Below are 21833 nucleotides of genomic sequence, written 5' to 3' on the forward strand. Positions count from 1 at the left end.
CTAGGTGATTATGGGTGATTATGCACCTAGGTCAATCATTTAAATTATATCCTGCCAATTACAGTTAATAATTATTCATAGGATAGTCTAGTTCAACTGCTGCTCATTTCTCTAATTAGGGATTTGCTTTTCCAGTGATGGACACATGTGTTATCTTACCCTGTCCTAAGATTATTACACAATTTGCAGTTTTCAAATGGTAATGCTATAATAACTGTAAGCCCGTAGGTCGCCATTGTAGGCAGTCATGATATTTTAAGTTACTCTGGCTCATGTGCCACGTTGTGCTGAATCTTTACGGCAATCCTAACAATGTCCCTTCCTTTATAGACTTTCAGTATGTTTTCCTATTAGACCAGGCTAAAATAACAGAGCTTGATCGAATACAAATTCATTTAACCAAATAACATCATAAACAAAATAATAATAATAATAATAAAAAAGCCAATCAAAATCATTCAGAAGCCTTGAAGAGTTGAACCCTATCATTTAGTACATCTTACTACTAATGGCTATTTTATCTGATATTATCTTATATCAAAATACTACTACTACAAATGTCTCCCTGAAAACCTGGGAAGTCTCATTGTTTGACCTTGAGCCTTAGGGTAAATGAGCAGATTCTTAGTTACACAGTCTAGTGTTATGATACATAAATATCCCAACTGGTGCTCCTCTTGTCACTATAGCAAAAATTATATTCATGACTGAATAAAGGTAACTAAATTGAGAATCTTTACCTCCTAACAAGTAGTGGTTTTCATGAGGATGTTTATTAGCCACCTTAAGCTAGAAACCACAGTAGAAGCTTTGTGATGGAGTATTAAAACTTTGATATTTAAATGTTTCAGGATAAGCGGGTTGGTAAGTTTTGCTGGATTCAGCTAATACTTAAGAAAAACCTTTCATGCTTTCTAGTGAACATAGAAATTCAAGGTTATATCGATTTAAGTTTAATTTGATCCACAGGAAGTCGGTTTGTCTAAGGATTTCTTTGTACCTTTGAGACAAAATATGGTACTAGGTAGGGTTGAACTTGAATGGCATTATACCTTTTTTTAACCTATTAATGTAACTACATATAAGTTATTGGTGTTTGCTAGTATGGGAAGAGAACATGACCCCCTTAATTCACCTACTTGAATAAATCATATAACTTAAATCTACTTCAGTAATTCTTACATTTCTACAAACCCTTATCAACACTCCACAATGTCTCCTTAACTGCTTTACAATAAACCTTTTTTTTGTTAAGTCTAGATTCTAGATCATCAACCCTTAGTGACACCATCTAGGTGTCCAGTTCTTCACCCAAGTACCTCTTGACCAGTGTTCCCTCTAAGCTGTGCGCTTGTGCGAGCGCACACGTCCTAACATTGTGCGCACAGTACCTAACGGGGAGCTGGGGGGGCGGGCAGTCCGTCCAGGGTGCCGTCCAGGGTGACGCTGGCACTCCTCCAGAGACGGACAGTAATGTCCGCCGCTGGAGGAGCAAGCTCGGTTGGGGAGATCAAAAATCTCACCCCAACCGGCTTAAAATCAATCAATGTTAATGCAGACCTCCGATCCTGCTCCCTTGCGATGCGTGCGGCGGGATTTGATGTCAGATCCTGGCGCACAGCACTGAAGCCACGCCCACCTTCTTCACTGCACCGGAAGGACAGGACACAGAAGAAGAAGAGGCAAGAGGAAGAACGAAGAGGAGGAGGAAAAGTAACAGAGGAAAGGTAGGAAAACATTAAGTGAGATTAGTAAGTGTGTGAGAGTGATGGGTGTTATGCTGTAGTTTATGCTGAATGTTTGTGAATGAGTGTGTGTGTGATAGCATGGATGTGTAAGTGAGGGGGGGATGGCATAGGGAGGCTGTAATCACATTAATATGATGCCCAGGTTCCAGCATGTACTGGCTGCCTGGGCATGGTAGGAGTGTGATTGCTGTTAGCAATTGTGTATATATATATATATATATATATATATATATATATATAAATAAATAATATTGTTGTTGTTGTTTTTTTGTCCAATTTTGGTGTGTTATTTTTAATAAAGTGGGGGGTCATTTCAATACTGAATTTTCGGTCCAGAATTTTCATTGCGATGCACCCCTATATACTAAGCCAGACACTGAAGCGGTAGGCCTACACCACATCAATGTTTGGCTTAGTATATAGTGATAGGGGTTATGCTACATTATTGGCAATGTCTGGCTCAATGTATAGTGATAGGTGTTGTGCTGTGCCTCAGTATGTAGTGATACGTGTTATGCTGTACCCCTGTCAATGGTTGCCTAACGACAGAAGCTATGCAGTTTTTCCCAATAAACAAAAATTATATATATATATATATATCTATATATAGATATATATATATATATTGATCCTTTATGCAGCCCGGAGCCCCCGCTCGTGATTCACTCATAATTAACTTTTGCGGTGAGAATTTCACCTTTAAAATAGACCATGGAGTCAAAAGGGTTGGAAGTATATAGCTCCCCCCCTTGCAATGTGATTTTTTTTTCAGTTCCACCAACTTCGCTTTATATGGACTGTAGAAGCGTTAGTTGCCAAATATAATACATTTTGTTTTCTACTGGTCTCATTGTTTTAACTAAATAAAGGCACTTTGCAGCAGAACACAGCTATGTATTTTTTAGGAGTTATTATTGTACACTCTTATTACAAGTGTCAACCTCTGAGGAGCTGATCTTTCATCTTGTAACAATCCAAGATTGGATTTTCCACACACACATTTCATCCTTTAAGGATTACTTATTTTTGGTTCTAGCTTCTACTAAAAGGCAATTATGACAACATAGTTTCTTTCCTTTATACAAAAGGTCAAAATATATCCTGTATTGTTTTTTTCCAACTTTACAGGTTTTTTTAAAAAAAAATATTGCCTTAAACATCTCTTAAAGAAGCATTGCTTAAATGAATTATAATAAAAACAAATTAACCTTACTCAGTTGGCTGCCTAAGCGTTGCTATTGGCCGTGGGGTTACTCTATGCCATCAAAAGAAGATTTATTGCATGTTTTATTGTTGAATATATTATTTTTTTTCTCTTCCTCCAAATGATTTTTTGTTTAAATGTTTAGATTTATGTTACAGCTAAATATCCCTGTATTATTTCCTGTTTGAAACATTATGAAAAGCAATACAAAAACAACATCTCAAACACTGTAAAGGAAAGATAACATTTAGATAAAGTGCACTATTCAGTAATAATAGAGCCACCTGGTATAAGCAGGTTAGATAACACATCCCCAGTAGTGTCATATCTCCCGCTGACCTATGGCTTCCTTTCCAGAAGCTGTCACTTTTATCTCTAGCTGTTCTGATGGGTCTATTGTTTGTACACATCTGATTTATATCTTTCACAGCTGTAAGAGTTTTTTCTTTTAGCTCTGCACAATGCCAACACTAATATATATATATATATATATACGATGTCAAAAAATAGAGTATTGCAGAGTATGCGGAATGAGAATTGGAAAATCTTGTGCCTTCAAATCCTCAAATAGGGACTTTCTACATGCTGCCCAAAATCCACAAGCCAGGCAACCCAGGACGGCCCATTATTACAGGTATGGGAACTCTCACTGAATCTATATCTGGCCTTATAGAAAACATTCTTAAGCCCCTAGTTATCAGCACTGAGAGCTTTATACAGGACACCACTGATTTTCTCAATAAACTGAGCCAAGTTAGTAACCTTCCTGCCAATACTATACTTGCAACCATGGATGTGGAGTCTTTATATAGCAACATCCCCCATAAAGATGGTATTGAGGCCTGCATTAAATTCCACTCCTCCAGCAATGCCACACAAAAATATGATAATGAAACCATCGCCAAGCTCATATAATTTATACTGACACACAACTATTTCAGGTTCTATGACACTAACTACCTACAAATGACCAGGACAGCCATGGGCACCAAAACGTCACCGCAATATGCCAATCTTTTCATGGCTGACTTGGAACAGACTCCTAGCCACTCACCCCCACAAACCGCATTATTATTACCGTTACATCGACGACATCTTCATAATATGGACAGAAGGAGAAGAAAACTTTTTAAAATTCCACAAATCTTTCAATTCATTCCACCCATCTATAAAACTCAAAATGAATTTCTCAAAACACAGTGTGAGCTTCCTGGACTGCGCCATAACCGTCACCTCTGGCTTTCTTCACTCTTCCGTGTATAGAAAACCCACAGACAGGTACAGCTACCTTCACAATTCAAGCTTTCATCCCAAACACACTAAACAAGGTGTCATTTACAGCCAAGCCATCAGATACCACCGTATTTGCTCTGACACTCAGGACAGAGACAAACACCTGGGCGCGCTGGCAGAGTCATTTCAGAAGAAGGGCTACAAGGAAAAAACTATATCCAAAAAAATTAAATCTGCTGTAAGAACACCACGGGAAAGGCTTCTAGAATACAAAAAAAAGGATAACACAAGCAAGATCCCTCTGGTAGTTATCTACAACCCAACTCTTGAAGAAACATGCAAAATGTTTAAAGACCTACAGCCGATATTCTCAGAAGACCCCATACTGAAAAAAATATTCCCTCAGCCCCCAATACTGGCATTCAAACAACCACCAAACCTGAGGAAAAGATTAGTGTGCAGCAAACTGGCCCCAGAACAGGAGCATACACAGAATGGCACTGTACCATGCAACAAATCCCGCTGCAAACTTTGCCAACATATATGTGACAGCAACACAGCCAGTCACAACAACAAAACATACAGCATCAAAGATTCTTACTCATGTACATCGACAAACGTGGTGTACATGATACAATGCTCTGCATGTGACAAAGGGTGCTACATTGGAGAAACGGGGCTTAAGCTGCACCTTAGAATGAACCTGCACCGAAGCTCCATCAAAAACCATGAGGAAGAAAAATATTGCACCCCGGTAGGACATCATTTCACACAGAACAATCACTCCATCGAAAACCTAAAAATGAAAGTACTCAAAGGAAATTTCAGAGACTCTCAAGAAAAACATTTGAGATAAAAATGATTACACATTTTAACACCATAAAAGAGGGACTTAATGTGGATTCTGGTTTCCTTACACACTACCAGAACTTCATATGAACTTCATCTAAACATCCAATGTGTGTCTAATTGCTGTTATTATCTTTGATGTTTTACTGTGGTTATTGGTTTCCCTAAGTTTTTTTGTTCTGTCCCTGGGTTATCTCTCTACCTCTCTGCATTTCTCACCTCCAGACCTATTATTTACAACACCCCACTCGACCCCCCCCTTCTTATACCATCACTTGTTTTAAGTTGTAACCTCTATCATGTTGATTAGTATTGCTTCGGACCTGATGAAGGGAGGATAACTCTCGAAAGCTTGTCTTTTTAATATTATGTTAGTCCAAAAAAAAAAGGTATCACCGCATACTCTGCAATACTCTATACTTTGGTGGTGCACTAAAAGGTACTCCTAGTAAAGATATCACTACCAATCTGTGCAGCTTTGGGTTTGATACAAAGTCTGCAATATACGATACACCATAATTTTTTCACCCCCCCCAAAAAAGTAATTAATTAAAAGATTTATCTGTCCACCTAATGTATCAGTTTGTCTTAGTCTGTCAATTCTCGTCTTGTCATACCCCTTGAATATATGTATTGTATTAAGTGCTGCCTAGATTGTTGGCGCTATATAAATAAAAGATGATAGTAATAATAATAATCTGTAATGCTGGTACTGGAATGGGAAGTCCTTCATTGTTACAGGTCCCAAAACCTACCTCTTTTATGAAATCTCGCAAACTCGATAAATGAGTTTAAACTTTAAAGAGATACCGGTAAAGAAGTTAGTTTTAGTGTAAAAGTTGGAGAACCATTTATGTGACTCACGGAACATTGATGTAGCAGTTTTCTGTATATCATTTTAGATATGTGGATAAAACATATCCTTTAACCAGAAGAAGATGGAAAAAAGCAAATAAACATCTCAAGTTATCACATATACATCTATATGCAAAGCACTCCTGCAAAAACATCATTTACTTTTCCTCTTCTCTCATAACAAAATTGTCCATAAACCTGGATCCATCTATGAATGAAGTTATCTAAATGAAATATGTTCTGGAGGAAATGAGAGGAAGACAGATAACAGCTTGTGGATGTTCTGTGTAAGTGAATCGACTCTTGTTTGCATAAATCTACTAGAATCCACAATTAAATCTAGATGAACAGATACACTGCGTGCTGGTGAAATGTCCAGACGTTTCATTTACTTAAACTTTTTTAAGGCTATAAAGTCAGCACCATGATATGGGAAAACTATTTATTTGTATCAAATCTCTCTATATATATATAATTAGAGGAGGGTGTCCAGGAAAGCCCACTTGTCATCTCAACTAAGACAGCTTGTTAAAGTACAAGTTGGCAGTGGCTGCAGATATTCTTGTAGATAGACGTTCAATATGTAAACTCAAAAGTCAATGGTAATATAAAATCAATTATGTTGGTGTATACGAGAGGGCTGTCCCACTGTATGAACCCCCAAGATCTTAAATATCTTAAGTAATAGCTACAAACCCTATGTCTGTGATCCTTTGCTCAATTACTTATTTTGCAAATTATTAAATGCACGTAAATATATTTTTATATACATTAGTGTCCATTAATAGTGCCATTGGAAGGAAAGGTATAGATCCTTTGAGAAGCAAGCCATGTTCTGCTCCTGTAGAAGAATGACTTAAACATCCTGACTCTAAATATCTAAAAACACAGATGCTATTAATTTTAAGTGAATCAGTCCCCAAGCCACAGAAAACATGTGACTTACAGACTATATCTTAAAAATTGTAAATCGGTGCTTATATGCAAGAAGTGGGAGTACCGGTTTCATAGCCTTCTTAATGGGAATTACCTGGACCCATAGAAATAACGGAGTGGTTTTGTGGCGTGCAAGTGGTGTTACATTTCCTAATTTATTTAAATTTACCTGGGTTTCAAGAAATGCCAACAGAAATAGTACCGCGCATGTGAAATTCTGAATACGAGAGGAGGTGATAACGGTGCAGGTCACTGGAGAAAAGAAAAGAGCGGTTTGGATATCTGAGCAGAGATACAGAGGGTTGCACTTGTTGAGGGCTCTATAGGATAGTGTAAGGCATCTGAATTTAATTCTGGAGTGTATAGGGAGCCAATGGATTAACTGGCACAGTAGAGCAGCAGATGAAGAACGGTGGAGAAGGAAAATTAGTCTGGTACCAGTATTCAATATGGATTATAGCGGTGGAAGGTGAAAGAGGGGAAAACCAGTAAATAGGGAGTTCCAGTAATCCAGACAGAATATCACAATGGAGTGGATTACAACCTGAGAAATCTTAAGTATTATATATTGGATGTCATGGACTGCTGTACTAAAGATTGAGGCATACGTCCATTAACAAGATCATCTCTGGGAGTTATTAAAAAAAGCAGGTGTGTTTACTGAGAGCTTCAGTTGTGATAAGCAATATGCATTATTAAAAGACAACTTCAGTAAGCTTTTTAGCGAAGATGCTAGCTTTTTTATGTTTAGTAGACTTGTGCTTTCAGATTTATACGGACTGCAAATTTACAGAGGTCAGACCCCTCCTGAAGCAGACAGAAGCAAAGTAAAAATCTCGAAATTTGTGGGCCCTTTCACCCACTCTCACTCACTCTCTCATTCTGGTTCACTCCCTCTCACGCTCTCTAAATATTCCCTGCCTTCTTTGCCGACCTCTTCCGCATCTTCTTGTTCTTAATCTTCTATCTTCTCTATTTGATCTTCTCACTTTTACCTTCTATCTTCGTCCTCATCTCTGCGGACAAAACCTGGGATGAACTCCCGCCAAAATGGGGGCATTTCCATTGACAACCTCTCCCCCATCCTCCAATCTGGGGGGAAGACGTCACCAAAAATTTGGCCATTTTGCCCTAAGGTGAATTTCCGCCAAAATTGCGGTGCTTTTGCTGACATCCTCTCCAATGCTTGAAGGATCGAGGGAGAGGACGTCAGCGGAAACGCGGTCATTTTGTCTGACGTTCGGGCCAAATTATATCCCCAGAGAAAGATAGAAGATAAAAGTTAAAGAAGATGAAATACAGGCGGCAGAAGAGGAAGAAGATGTGGAAGTGGTCGGTAGAAGCAGAAGTGGTCGAATGAAAATGAGAGTATGAAAGAGTGAGTGACAGTGCGAGAGTGACAGTGAGTGTGGGCATCAGGCAATGAATTTCATTCACAAATTAATGTTTTGTCTGAACCGAATAGGTATGGAACAAAATTAATTGCCTGAAAACTAATGGGCCAAAGGCAAACTGAAAAATGAATCCAAATCTTTTTTGCACATGTCTAATGTTTAATTTATATGATTATTTTAAGAAATTGTGCACTACTTGATTAGAAAATGTAGCTGAGTAAAGTGTGAGAGCAACATATGTGAGCATCTCGTCTCTGCACATTATCATGCAGCAAACACCTACTTCTACTTCGGTGCTACTCGGTATATGCTGTAGAATATTAGCTTGTTTAAATCTTTGGTTAATGGATAAGTTGCACATATAGGATGTTACTAACAGTTTTATCCTTAAGGGCACAAATCTTTGCCATAAGTGTCACATATATACCACATAATATTTGGGTACATTCATGAACTCGTATTACATGGCAATACTCATGCCCATTATGCTAAGTTGTTTCCCATGTAGACACTATTAAACTAATGAAATTATGATTTATTTTTTTGGTCACTAAAATATTGCAAGACTGTTCATATGCTGTAATTGTAGGTGACATCTAATATATTTTATCTTGCAGTTACAGTAAACTGGTATTAAAAAATCTAATAAATGTCTGATAATGCAAAGCTCGCAAAGTAATGACAGGTGACAATGTCTTCATCATTCTTAAGCATCGGGCAAATCTCTCTATAAGCAATCAAGGAGAAAATCCCTAAATCCATGGGCTTATTAAGGAAAATGCTCACTTGAAATCGGATTGAGGATGAATAACCTGCAGATATGTCTAAATTTAACCTCTTCGCTTTTCAATAAAATAATTTCTGACATACAGTAACGTTATTATTTTGCTGATTAAGCATGAAATCTGATGCATGGATAAGCCATGTTAAAAACAGTGCTCACCCTTGTTAAAATTTTAAAATATTAACAGTAGAAAGTTCACTTTATCCTGCAGCAAAGTGAACCTGGGTCGTGGGTCAACTCACCAAGCCTTTAAACCCTTAGGTCCAGCAACCCCTTTTGGTTCTAGGCACTAGGCAGTTGCCTATATACTGTACATACATGCATATACCTGTTAAGGAAGAATATAACTTTTTTACTCAAAGTTATGTTTATTGTAAGATTTGTGAATTCAGATTTGTACTTTATTTTTAATACAAATTTGCCAAATTTGTGCATTAGGAATCTCCAATAACGAGGAAACATAAAAAAAATGGCAACATCTCTGAAATTTCATTAAGAACTGATAGGTACAGTAGAGGCAGACAAAAATTGTTAAGGCTGTGATTGATGTGTCCAACAACCTGTAGGGTTACTTTTTTCACTGTGGCCAATCAGCATGTACAAAGTGAAGGAACAAGCATTAGATATATAAGTGTCCTTAGCAGTTACAGACTGATGAGATTTGGAGTGTGAGACAATCAGTGAAAGTCAGTGTTGAGATTGAGGCTCAACTACCGCACTTCAACGGTACTAGTGTAGATGCAAGGGAGTTGGAAATGGAAAACCAGCAGCAGTCTCAGTAGCGCCACCCACATGTCCAATTCCCAATCCCTTGTCCCCAAGCAATTAGATCCACTAGAGCAGCAGCTATTTGGACAGAGGCCCTCAATAAGTCAGACAAGCACCTCTGAAATGGTCAAAACCTCCTTGAAGAACTGCCACTACTACCTGCTACTAATGGCTCTCTAAATTATTGGGAGCAAAAAGCTGTAATCTAGCCAGGCCCAGCTGCTGCTTTCATGCCCACCCACCAGTGTGGCAGGCAACATACTGAACCCCCAGAGAAAGCAACTCTCCCCATACCTGGTGGAGCATATGGCGTTCAGCACTCAGTATTCTAAGTAAATGATGTTCTGATGCTGCTGCTCTCTCTCTTTCCTTCCTCTGGGGGATCAGTTCTTAGATTTTTCCAATATTGGGGAAAATCAGTCCTGCATCATTTATTTGCCAGTGCCTGCCCTGGCCCAGTGCTCTCCTTGGTCTCCTTTCTTACTCTGGGGGATTATTTTTTTTATTTTTCAAATACTGAGGAAATTCAATCCTATACCAAGTGGCTCGATGTGTTTGTCTGCCAGTGCCTGCCCAGGCCCAATGCCCTATTGCTGCAGTTCCTCTGTCCCCTTACTCTGTGGGATTCTGTTAACCTTTCCAAAAATTCATTCCTATACCAAGTGGCTGCTTCTATGTCTCCTTCATTAATCTGGAGTATCGGTTCTTTTAATTTTCTTCTATATTAGGGAAATTCAGTCCTGCAACAAGGGTCTGCCCATGCCACATGCCTTACTAGTGCTTCTCCTCTATTTCCTTCCTGACTATATGATGGTCAGTTCTTGTTTTTTTCTAATATCGGGGGAAATTTTGTCTTGTACCTGATGGCAGCATGTGTCTGCCCAGTGCCCTGCCTCTGTGGCTGCTGTGACTCTTCCTTATTTACGCTAAGAAATGAATTACTTCAATATTGTTTCTATTTTGGGGGGTAATTCAGTGTCCTGTACTCTGGGAAAGTGAAGGTGAATCCAGACCTTCCCCTTTAACCCCCCGAATTTCCAGAAAGAAACGCAGCAAGAAGAAAAAACAGATTGTGTCCCAATCAATTTTGCTTGCCGTTCACAAGTCTATTAATTATTGGCTGTTTAATTGCTATAATTAGATTTAATGTGTTAGCACTAAGGTGGGGTGCAGTATCAGCATATTGCAGTTTGAGCAGTTTTACAAAGGGACAAATGAAAGAGGACACACGTCTGAATGAGCAGTGATCTATATACCACATGTAGACCACAAAAGCTGCCGATAGCTCAAAAGTCCTAATATTTTGCCTGACTAAACGATTGGTATGGGATACATAGAAATAGTCCTTTATTCATTGCATTTTAAGGTCGTGACCACAATGTCTTTCTCATTGTCAAGAACCCCATGACTGTGATGCCACTGTAAAGCCACATTGCCTTTTAACTTGCTCTAAACTTTTCATGCCTTTAGTAAAAAAAGGAAATACATCTTGTGCTTGTAGTTTACTTATAACGTATCACTGTTTAATAGCCATAAACCTGGAATTTCTACAGATTATTATCTCAAGCAATGATTAAAGTTTTTGAAGAGCCAACCTAGAGGATCTCTGAGGAGAGCCCCAGAGTCTCATTGAAACTTAATTTTCAGTTTATGGCAACTCAATGAATACTCAGCGGGAAAATGAGTGGACGCTGGGAAATGTGAATCGCAGCAAGTTACATACACCCGTATGAAGCATTAAGTGTCCATATTGTTATCAAAAAAACGCTTACGAGGGTCTGAAAAATAAATCAAAAGCGTTTAATATATTATGTAGGAAGCAGCACACAGGGATAGGTTGCTATGGACCCATACCCATGACTCTCAGCCAAGACATAACAGAAATTAACACCATCTAATGTCTGGGTACTAGACATACTAGACTCAAACCAATTCAAGAGCACCAAACATCTAAAGAACTAAAAGTCATAATTATTGTTAATAAATTATTAAATTATTAGTGAAGTCTATGTTTGAATGCAGTAAGGTTTATCATCACAAGTGGATAATTCATTGGGTGTGCATTGATGTATGTTCTCATTTCTCCTCCACGTGTTCCCTGGTAGATTTCAAGAGGCAGCCTTGAGTTGTGTAGCCAAATAGTGATTCTGGGTGTAACACTTTGGATTGCAGATATCATAAAAAACAATGCTTACTTCACTAATTCTCTAAAAATAATTGGAGTGACTCTCCCTTTAAGTAACGTAGGTGGGAATTTCCGGTGTGATTCCTTTTCTAGCCAAACAGAGAAAATATATATTTTAGTTCTTTAGCAGTAGGTTATCTTATATCACCTTGAGCTCCATTATATTGGAAATAGCTTTTTTCATTTCATGGCTCTCCTTTTAGACAGGGATAATCATATTTTTGCTCTGTGGGTTAAATGTATTATTAAAGTTTCCACTTTATTGGAATAAACATATTTGTTATATGATAATAAAATAAAGCACTTTCTACATTTCTTGACAATGTTTTGTCTTTTGTATTTACAGAATAGTTTGTTCCTAAGCATAGTCTTGCTTATCGATCTCTCTCCTTTCTGTGACCGGGCATGTACCAGACTCAATCACCGATATCATTTTGACAATGTGGAAAACACTGTTGTGCACAATGACAGCCAAGTAATGCTTACAACAATATATTCAGCATTCTCTGCCCTCACTGTACTAACATTTAAACACTTTTTTTGGAATGAAATTGAAAAAGTATGTGGAACAGACAACTCAAGATATTTTAATTCACTTTATGGACAGCACAGTATTAAGTAATTATATACAGTATAAATAAAAAAAATAGGTAGTTAAATAGAAACTTACATCATATGCATTATTAAAATACTTAAATGTAAAATTCTTAGTAGAATTGTCATTAAAAATCTTTACTCTTGAGGTTTAATTAAAAAAACAACACAATTCTTGTACAAATTTATATTCAGTTTTAATGCCAACAACCTATAGGTGCCTGATTTTTTCAAATTAATCATTCCCTGAAAAATCAAATTGTACTCTTCTGTGCTGAGTACTAGGAAGTGCTGTCATATTCTGGTGCTCTGCCTCTAAGGGGCATGTGGTTCTGGGTTGTCGTGGCACCTGGGGCTGTATCCGTTCCAGTATCCAGGACCGGCCCTTACCTTCACCCCTACGGTTCGGTCCTCGGGTGTCCCTCTGCCTCCCCAGAGCCAGGATCTGTCCAGGCGCCATAGATCACCCCCTTACCATTGCCCTCGCATAGGGCCAGATAGGGTGCCTACTCATGCCAACAGGGCACAATCCGCACTCTTAACAGTGCACAATCTGACAAGGACACCCGGGTCTATGGGGGGCGTGGCTGGGGAGACACTCCGACAGCTCCAGGATCTTCAATAATGCATAGGGAAGCCCCGCCATTGTTTCCCCAGCAACAGGGGCAGTCCCATGCAGCTGGGGATATAAATCCCCAGAATGCTTGCAGCTCAGAGCCAGACTATTCTGAAGCTCAGTGTTGAGTAGTCCAGCAGCTCTTCTGATTACTGCGATCCTGCACCCCTGTGTTGATTCCTGGTTTACTCTCTAAACCTGTGATATTGTGCTGCCTGCCCTGACCCTGTAGGAATAGCAAGGCGGCTTATTTTATGTTACAGATTGTATGGGCATCGGGAGGATTACATTGTAAGTGGTATATTTTTTTTTCCCTGGCTGCTCGTATGCAGAGTTTTTTTCAGCTTTCTGTGGCATATAAAAGTTCTTTAGACATGTCTTGTGGATTCTAGGAAAAAAATGTTAATGGTCTGGGATGTATATGTACAGTAACAATATATTTATGCTGCGCTAATACTCTGTAAACGCCATTGAATCACTTATTTGAAGTTGTTTTGTATTGATTGCAAGGTAGCTTTTTGGCAGTCAGTCTAGAATCGCAAACCATGCATTTTCAACAACCGTTAACACCAATTAAGGCTTAGAAAGGTCGCTGAATTGGGCCCAAAGTTAGGTGGAAGTGCTGTGCTGTTATGTTGGGAGAAAGGGAGAAGGTTTATGCCTATAAATGTCCTAAAATAGCAGGTCATGTGCATAAAATAAAGTATTTTAGCAAATAAACTGAATACATAATAAAGCCAAATTAAATTGATAAATCAATAATATATTATTTATGATGGTATCGGCCCTTTATATAGGTTATACAATTATTGTAATGAAAAATGTATAGTTCTTATGCATACACAATGCCACCTAGATGTCCAGCTTTGTGGGAAGTGGTGATCATGGACCATTTGGGGCGATCTGAGGATTCTACTGTGTTCAACTTTTAAAGTTAAAGCCTTTCCCTTTCATATGTTCAAGGGTTATTTTTTTTTAATAAATCCAATTGAAAAATATCTTTAAATTACAGAAGTCCGAAGTTTACAAGGCATAATTAGTAAAATAAAGAAGCACAAGCACTGTAATTGAAAGGCCTGTAATTCTTGGCTATTTGTAAAATGAAATAATATCTATACGACCCGTGGTTTACTGTGCAATTAATTATACTTTTAATTCAGATAGGGAGCATGATCTTATTTTTATTAAAATACTGCTATTAATGAAGTTGTTTTTTTTCACGTATAACATAATGCTTAATAAAAACACACACAAAAAACAAACTTACACACAACTAAAAAAAATATAACACAGTAAAAATTCTGCAATGAAGGATATACAGATTCTAATGAAAATACAAATACATTGATAAATAGAGGAAGAAAACACCTTAGCACAAAAAGTATTTTTGCCTTTTGTGGTAAGGTGTTTTTTCATATATGTATTGACTTCTTTATATTTTCATTAGGATTTTTATAACTTCCATTGCAGAATTTATACCGTGTTATCAATTTTTTATAGTTTTGTGTAATATTTTTTGTGTAGGTTTATTTGTATTTATTGGTAAACAATATTTAATTTATAATTAAGTGCTGTCCAATGAGTTATTGATTTATCTGGTTTTTTTTTTATTCTCTATTTTATAGGGGTCCTTTCGTCCAGGATAATGTCCTGATTTTTAGCCAGGATTCTAGTTAATCCTCCTCTGGTTGGTAAATGACACTAATTGGTTGGTGGATTACTCTTGATTTAAATTATATGTTATATTTCAGACTGTGGTTGTAGAAATATATTTTAAGAGCTCTATCATGACTTATATCAGAAACTATGATATTAAATATCTCACATGTTCTGTAAATGGGTAAATTTTTTTTACAATTACATTAAGTTTTCTTTTGTAATCTTTTGTCTTCCATTTCCAAGATGTTTCCACTTTTATTAGTAAAGTAGATTAATATTATGAGATTCTTTCTTTCTACTTTAAAGCAGTTCTGCAAGGGAGATTTGTGTCCCGGAATTAATCTATATAACTAGGTAATTAATTAATATTACTTTACTGTGCAAATTATATGACCATGTGTTTTTATCTACTTTTTATGTAACTTTTGTACAAATGTAATAATTTTAAAGAATTTGAAACAAAGCAAATGTTCTACATCTCAATGTTAAAGCTAATACAATGTTTCTGCTTATACCATGAGAGCATTTTTAAGGATTTCCTTTTCATTGAAACCAAAAACAATGATGAATATGCAATATATATATATATATATATATATTTATTTTTTTTTTATTTTTTTTTTTTTAAATAGCAAATACACACTGACATTTAAATACCGTACATCAAGAAAATGAAACTACTGAGAAACGAGAATTGTATAAAGATTAGTTAAAATGCTACAGGCTTTTTAACTAAAGAACAATATGTTCTGAATTTGGCCACCCATTATATGAGTATATGAACTATACATAAGCATATAAAGAAATTGGGTGTGTAAAACATGAATATAATATTTAAGACTTCAGAGAAGGAAGAGAAGTATATGAGAGCATGGGTTTGTTCGGGGGGGGTCCTCCCCATCTTTCCCCTCTCCCATCCCAATACCTCCTTACCTCCTCCCCATTGCTTAGCTCTGTTGGCTTAGGAGAGGGGTTTCCTGGTGGTAGGCAATTGTTACTTACCCATTCATAGGAAACCTCCAAAGCCCAACAGACAGTTACTAGCTACTGTTTCAAAAATTATCAAGTAACAATGTTGGTGCTCAACGTCTTGGAAGTTGGAGTCAAAAATAGTTAATGTTGTGTGGTGTAGTGTAGCTCTGTAATGCATAGCAAACATTCTTGGGTATTACAAGAGAAGAGATCTTTGCCGTTGTGAGATTAAAATATACAATCTAGCGGCTGCCAAGCTAAGTAAGCATAAAAACGTAGTGGGCAGCCAACATATCCAGCCTCGGCAGCACTTATGTCATTGGGCGGCCGTTGGCTTTAGAGTGTAAGAGGTATTAAGAATGGATTGAGGTGATGAAAGGTTGAAGGCAGAAAGAGCAATTTGTTGGGAGTTAAAAAAAAAAAAAAAAAATTATAATCTGGATGGGCTATATAACAGAATAAGTATTTCAGTAGTGTCTTGTGTGAGGAAAGGACAGACTTGAGAGATAATTCACAGGTGAAAGCAGCAGGATTTTGTTAGTGACTGGATGTGTGGGATGAGGAGGAGAGTGCAGTAAAGTGTAGCATTAAGGCAGCAAACGTTGGCTGTTGGGTAGATGTGGAATTCTCAACAGCGATGGACATATCAGGAATTAGGTATACAGGAGATTGGAAATTACTAGTATGAGATGTGGAGCTTCATGTTGTAGGACGCCATCTGTTTAGTTTATGAGGTAAGATAAAAGAGAGGTGAGGAGGGAAAGAGTAGTTTAGTGTTTTAGCATAGAGATGGATATTAATCTTCATTTTAAGCACACAAAGTAATCATACGATTTCATATGGGCTTTTTGGGCCAGTACTGGAAGCTTTATTGGTTTCATGTGGAATTCCACATACAGTTGTGTGAAAGAGTACACCCTCTTTGAGTTTGTTCATTCTTGAAAGTTGGTGTGAGGCGTTTGTCCGAATGACATTGTTCCAGAAGTCTTGTAATTTGTTCAGATGCAACTTTGCAACCTCAAGGCGTGCTGCTATGTACTTTTTAGATTGAAGAGGCTCTCCTGGCCCTTCCAAACTAACCATAATTATCCTGTCTTTTTCTAATTGTATTGTCATGAACTTTAACATTTAACATGGTAACTGAGGCCTGCTGTCACGGGGTCAGGTAGCAGGGGAGGATCCAACTATGCAGATATATGGACGTAGCGTAGTCCGGTCAAAAGTGCAACGGCAAACAGCGAGGTCAAAAACGTATCCGAGGTCGAGGCAGGCAGATAAGAGGCAACACGGTATAACAGGTCCGAGGTCGAGGCAGGCAGATAAGAGGCAAAACGGTATAACAGGTCCGAGGTCGAGGCAGGCAGATCAGAATCGTAGTCAAAGAGCAGGCAAGGGTCGGTATACAAGGCAAGGTAATATCATAAAGAACAGCACACCCCAAAAAGCAATAAACTTTGAACGGGTAAAGCAGATAAAACAAATGGCCTTTAAATAGGAAACCGTCTACTCACAATGAGGCCGCGGCGTGCGTGACGTGCGCCGCGTGACGTCATCGCGGCCGTGGTCCGATCCGCGATCCCGGTGGGGGAAGGTGGTGACGCGCCTGCTCGTCCCTGGCGAGCAGGCGCAAGCCCGAGTGAGGCCGTGGAGGCAGGACTTCCCTGCCGGCGTCCGGTTGCGGCGGCGGTGAAGCCGCGACCTCGCTGCGACCGTACGGCGTCGGCGGCATTGACGGGCGCGCCGCCGGGAGCCCCTGGCGTGCGCGCCGCGGCGGCGCGCGTGACGCCCAGCCGACATCGGGTCGTGGCGGGAGCGGAGCCGCGACCCCGACGTGACCGCACGGCGCCAGCGGCAGGATGGAGGGAGTTGCCGCGAGCACGCGAGGTAAGTGCCGCGGCGGCTCCCGTGACACCTGCAAGGTCTGAGATGTAACTCTTGGGTGTTTTTGCAGTTCCTCTAAGTATGCCCTTTTCTAAGAAGATTGGCAACTGTCTTCAATGTTTCCCACTTTTGAATAATCTTTCTCAGGGTTGAGTGATGGACTTTAAATTGTTTGGAAATTGCCTTATTACTCTTCCCAGATTGATGAGCAGCAACAAATGGCTCTCTAAGATCATTGCTAATGTCTTTCCTCCTTGGTATTGTGTTAACATACCCCCGAAAGCTGCAGACCAGCAAACTGCTAAAACTTTGTCTTTTATGGAGGTGGCCATGCTTGCTGGTGACCAATTAATCAAGGGCATTTGATTAGGAGCACCTGTCTGCTACTTAGCATCTTCATTTCTAAGGAAGCAGTAAGGGTCTACTTAGTTTTTCACACATGACTTCTCCATTTTGGCATTACTTTTGTTGCATAAATCATGACACAGTGTAATACGTCATGTATTTTTGTTCATCTGAGGTTGTACTTACCTAAATTTTTAGACCTGATAAGCAACAGATGACTGTTATTATGTCCTGATATGTAAAACCACAAAATTCAAGGTGTGCACTTTCACAATTGTACTAATTTCACATGTGCATTAATTTTATGATTTGCAGCTCATTTTCTATGTTTTATATTATTTGCCTACATCTAATCGGATGCAAAAACCAGAAAGAAAATGGTTAATTGTATGCCCTTAATGTCCCTAAGTATTCTAAAAAGGAGGTTGAGATATAAATTACCTTAACAGCAACAAAACACGTTCGTAATAAAAATACCAGGAAACTACCCATGTGTCAGATGACAGGTCCACTTTTATAATTTTCAAGGCCTCATTTACAACTGCGGCAGTCATTAAATAGAACTAGCAATGTAAGCATTTTATTAATATCAAGGCAAGTTGGTGTTCTCATAAATAAATGTTGAGATGTCTCATTATTAAACACACAAATACACCTATAAAACGCATCCAAGCAAAACACTAGAAGGCATTCCAAAACTGGAATTACAGAATACTTACAAAATTATAACTTTTTTACAAGAAAACCTGGTGAGTGTATTAGCAACTGCTCAGTATCAGATGCTTTGGGCTTTGTTGTAGATACAGCCCTGGTAATCTATATTAGTGCAAAATTACAGTGTGAAAGAAATATAAACATAGGATTGAGCAAGAAGACAGAAATTGTTCATTGACTCAGTGGTTAAGGCACACGTCAGTACTTATAGGCCCTGTAGTCCTTTGTAATAAATGGCTTTCTTCCGTTCACAGGTATAGAGGGATTCATCAGTTTCTTCCCTATACAACTCACAAAGCCACCTTTGTTTTGCAGGAATACATCTCCTGCTCACCAATATGCACACACAAGGTACTGACCTTCAACCAGCTCCAAAGCTGCGTCCTTCCAGTGGGCCTGGGAGAGCCCACTCCATGTGGATGAACACTTGGTGCTCCCATTGAGCAGCCAAAACTGGCGGGCATTACAGAAAGCAAATGGGGCTTTTCAGCTGAAGCTCTTGAGCTCATCTCAAAATCCAGAAGAAATTGATGATAAATTGTTTTTTGTTTCTAATATAAGCAATTTGAATCTGGAGTAGTAATTGACAGGCGCCTCGAACCAACACAATACCAAACTTTCAGACTGGCTCGTCCAACTATAGTACTAAGGAGAACTTGTTCAGAGCACCCTCAAACTATGCACGGCCTACCATACAGGCAAAATAGTTGGCTGTTTAGGGTGCCAAGCTGATAGGGGGCTTTGCTGTAAAGTTCCCAACCTTGAAACAATATGGCTTGCCCTGTCCTCAATTAAATATTTTATAGCCATTAAAAGAGTTTCAAAATATGACTTTGGTTCTAATATTTGATTTCATTGTCCTGACCTTTTTGTCAATTAAATTATGTGACTCATGATATGAAGAAGATGTGTGTGCATTGTGAAGTGTTTATATTCAATTTATAGATGACATCTGCTTTAGGTCAGGATATATAAGTAATCAATCTAAAAAATCATTTAATTTACCTTATAGGTCAAGTTACATAACAGGATTATATGGTAAAAAACCTTGCATGGAACAAGATTAAACTACTTTAACTGTAAAAACAATGAAAATCCTTCTTATGCTTCCCAGATATACCATAATGACTGTGATCTATTACTAGGATCAATATTATTCACACAATTAAATGTAATATTTTAAACCCTGGCTGACCTACTGCCGACAATAAAAGGTAAAAAATTTAAGCAAAGAACACAGTGAGCAGACACTCAGTCACCCATATCCATATGCTTGCCTATAAAAATACACAAATATATAATATTACACAGTCCGTCAATTATACAAACTGGGTAGGGCATGAGAAGATAAAATAAGTCAAATTGGGTCAAAAGTATTTGGACATTTTTTTTGTAAATGGCACTAACATTAAGCCTTTTCCACCTTCTGCCATCCTAAATATTTTACACAATGAGTAGTGTTTGTATCAATAGGGGGAATCTTAACTACATCATCTCTACTGATTTTGTGTAAATACAAGTGTTTATCACTGCAGGAATAGTGAGAGAAAATCTATTTGTTTGATTATTGTCACAACATCAGCATAAGCATCATCAGCACCACCCGCCAGCTGAACATATGTTAAAAAGGGCAAGTAAAGAGAAGGTTTTGCGACTCAGTAGATATACCACTTTTTCCTAAACTCAGCTGGTATTTAAAAATAATTCCATATTTTTTTTTGAGAAGTTAAATTTATTTTTTTGAGCATTGTGAGCTTAGGATACCCATAATATAACCTTGACTAACTGTTTAAGAATCATTAGGAAAAGGCTCAAAAGCATAGAAACATAGAATTTCATGGCAGATAATCAGATATTGTCATGTACATGGCTCATAGAGGACATTTTGACAGCTGCTGAATTCAGTATTGAGCCCAAGGATATGACACTGCATGCATCGCAAGGGAGCAGTGAAACAGAGGTCTGTAGGAACATACCTCACACTCCCATTTGTGGGCCACTTTGAGGCAGATCCATGATCTCCCCAACTAGCTCCGGAGAAAGCAAGAATTGTGGCGGACGCCATAAATTGTGGTGGACACCAATGTCCCTGTACGGACGCTTTGCTAACCTCTGCAGATAAGGACCATTAGGCCTATCTAGTCTGCCCACGTTGGATGATGTAATTGAAATAAAACAGTATGTCAATAATTTCTAAAGTAATCTTTGGATGTGCATTAACTAAATTCTAAAAATATGTAGGTAATTAACTGAACTCATAGTGAACATCGAGAGTCACTGTTGTGTGAGATGGAAAGTAGATCTTGGTTTTGAAAAGAGTGTTAGTTTGTAATAAGAATGAATCTGTAAAAACATGATCCATTTTGTTCTTAACCCTCTAAATGCCATTGTGCCCCATGATATGCCTTTCGACCCCCTATGTGCCACTCTGCCTCCAGAATTGCCTTATACCCCTATATGCCACTCTGGCATTTAGGGGGTTAAAAAGCATATTATGGGGCAGAGTGGCATATAGGGAGGAATAAGGCATTTCAGGAGGCAGAGTGGCGTATAGAGGGTTAAAAGGCATTTCTGGAGGCAGAGTGGCATTAAGGGGGTTAAAAGGCATTTCACAGAGCACTCTGCCTCTAGAAATGCCTTATGCCCCCCATTTAACACTCCCTCCCCCTCCCTCCTCCAAACTTACCGGTGCTTCTGAGTCCCCGGTGCTTAGTCCGGGCAGCGTGTAGACTAAGCACCTGGAACTCAGAAGCACCAGTAAGTGGGGGGGGGGGGGTTCATAACACAGAAGGATCCAGGTTCCCTTCATCGCTGGGTCTGAGGTCTGATTATAAGATGACTCCGATTATAAGACGAGGGGTATTTTTCAGAGCATTTGCTCTGGAAAAAGCCTTGTCTTATAATTGGGCAAATACGGTAGTTATAGTTAGAATAGATTGTATGTCCTGCAAATGATACAGAGTTTTATTTATAATAATGCAAACTTACATACATTGGTTGAGGAGATCTCATCTTGTTCTATTCAGCAGTGAAATGTGTGATTAATATCCAACATCTATATCCCAACATAGATCAAACTGAACATTTGTTTTTGAG

At 38.5% G+C, this 21833-nt stretch overlaps 1 protein-coding gene across 1 annotated transcript in view; it reads right to left on the minus strand.

Moving 5' to 3' along the window:
• Positions 1-21833, minus strand: part of LOC149285296 (ephrin type-A receptor 6-like) — a 314092-nt gene that overhangs the window by 192104 nt on the left and 100155 nt on the right. The window lies entirely within an intron of this gene.

The sequence above is a fragment of the Sceloporus occidentalis genome, unplaced genomic scaffold (assembly GCF_023333645.1).
Source record: "Sceloporus occidentalis isolate IW3139 unplaced genomic scaffold, rSceOcc1.0.p SCAF_81, whole genome shotgun sequence".
Classification (NCBI taxonomy): Eukaryota; Metazoa; Chordata; class Lepidosauria; order Squamata; family Phrynosomatidae; genus Sceloporus; species Sceloporus occidentalis.